Source organism: Lactuca saligna, chromosome 6, assembly GCF_052625555.1.
Source record: "Lactuca saligna cultivar CGN05327 chromosome 6, ASM5262555v1, whole genome shotgun sequence".
NCBI lineage: Eukaryota > Viridiplantae > Streptophyta > Magnoliopsida > Asterales > Asteraceae > Lactuca > Lactuca saligna.
The window spans coordinates 175,199,033-175,201,289 of record NC_136422.1 but is presented as its reverse complement, the minus strand read 5'-3'; positions in this window follow the sequence as shown (position 1 = coordinate 175,201,289).

The following is a 2,257-nucleotide window of genomic DNA, read 5'->3' as shown; positions in this document are numbered from 1 at the left end:
CTTTAGAGCATGTCTTTGTTGCTGAAAATGAAATATTTAATCTAATTAAGCACCTTTTGTTCATTAAATGAGACAAAATCAACATAAAGTATTAAGATAATGCATGAATTTTATAACTAAATATGCCCATATCAGTATATCAGAGTATAACAGAATTGGAACCGGAAGGTTCACAGAGCTAGGACCAGAGGGTCCACAGAGTTAGGGCCCAAGGGCCCACAAAGTTATAGCCTCGAGTGGCTAGTATGTGTTATGTGTGCGTATTTTGGGGAACTCACTAAGCTTATGCTTACAGTGTTATGTGTTATGTGTTTCAGGTACCAGTGATGATCGCGGGAAGGCGCCGACATGATCTGTACACACACCCGCGGAGTTTATTATGATTTGATCTAGGGAAATGTTTTGTGAACAATGATACGATACAATGAGATTTTATTAATGAATGTGTTTGGAAAATGTGTTTTGAAAATGTGAAAAATTGTTTTAATTTTTACGGTGTTACAAGTTGGTAGCAGAGCCTTGGTTTGAGGGATTCGGATGCATCTTTGGGCGTATCTGAACTCAAACTGAGGATTTGGGAAAATTTTTGATAACAAAACAATTTTAAAAAGAGTTTTAAGAAAAACCGAGCAGAGCCGTGTGTACGATCAGCCAGCGCCCGAACAGTGATTTCCCAAAATACCCTTGTAATAAGTGTTACGAGATATATTATGTTATGTTATATGATGAACTATATTATGCATGATAGATTAGAGTAGGTATCCTTATTAGGACTAGAGTGGCCTGATATATGATGCCTTAGTCTAGGAGCTTTGCTGCTAGGGATGCTTGATAGTGTTTAGATAGCAGCGAGGAGCTTATGAGAGATTAGATAGTGAGTAGCATATGATTTAAGAGAGTAGAGTGCTTGGAATTTGCGACTTTGGGAGGAGGACTTGGGATGAATGCTGACGCAGTGTGGTTGGTAGTATTGGGCCCGTACTACCGAAGGCATCGGGTCAGTGCGCAACCCAAGTAAGATTGGGATATCGAGTGTGTGTACACCTGATCGAGTTTCTGATATCTTGTGTTGTATTTCAGAGAGGCATCATGGTGGGGACGCGCCATATACCAGGGACTAGTGGAGGGGGTGTGAGCGACGAGGAGCTCCGCCAGATGATTCATGATGAGGTGGCTGCTGCCATCCGCGATGATATTCCAGAGATGTTTGGGTCTATCAAGACCACCCTGATAGAGACATTCGATGAGAGATACGCTGCTCTTTCTGATGTTGTTGTTGTTGCGGCCACTGCAGCTTTAGCTGTGTCTAGACCGCAGGGTGGTGATGCGTTACTGTTCCGGGAGTTCAGCAACACAAAACCACCGGAGTTTGATGGGACCCAGGACCCGATTGCAGCGATGAGGTGGATTTCAGACATCGAGGTGTGTTTCTTCACCTGCTCATCTCTAGAGCATTTGAGAGTTCGGTTCGCGTTGAACCAACTTCGCTTGGGAGCGAAGGACTGGTGGAAGTTTGTGAGGACGCATTATTCGCCTGCTGAGCTTGCTACAATGACTTGGGAGAGGTTCACTGCTATGTTCCGAGATGAGTACGTTCCCCAGGTGGAGAGGGAGCGTTTGGCCCAGGAGTTTCTGACCCTCAAGCAGGGTATTGAGTCTGTCACAGTGATTACGAGGATGTTCCATGAGCGGGTGATGTTTTGCCCAAAGCACGTGTCCTACGAGCAGTCATGATATGAGCATATTTAGTTATAAACTTCATGCATTATCTTAATACTTTATGTTGTTTTTGTCTCATTTAATGAACAAAAGGTGCTTAATTAGATTAAATATTTCATTTTCAGCAATGATGACATGCTCGGATGGAAAAGGAAGCGGAACTAGCGATTGGACGCTTGGATCTTGGATTTTGAAGAAAGAAGGATGTTGTTGGACAGATTGACCCCTCGTAGACACAATTTCGGACGACTTTCGTGTTTTGAGAAAATGTTGATTCGAAACGTACTCGGCGAGTAGGGTCGATTACTCGGCGAGTTATATCGAACTTTCGCGATTCTGGACGCGTTGACTTGCCGGACATGGGTTTTAAGTGACGGACTCGCCGAGTAGGTCACTGGACTCGCCGAGTAGCCTCTGTTTTGTGAAAAGCTATATAAAGGGACTTTCAGATCGATATCATAGCATGGAGAGAAACCCTAGGAGGCTGAGAAACGATTGGAATTGCTGCTAGGTCGTGAGGAACTGAAGAATCAACCCT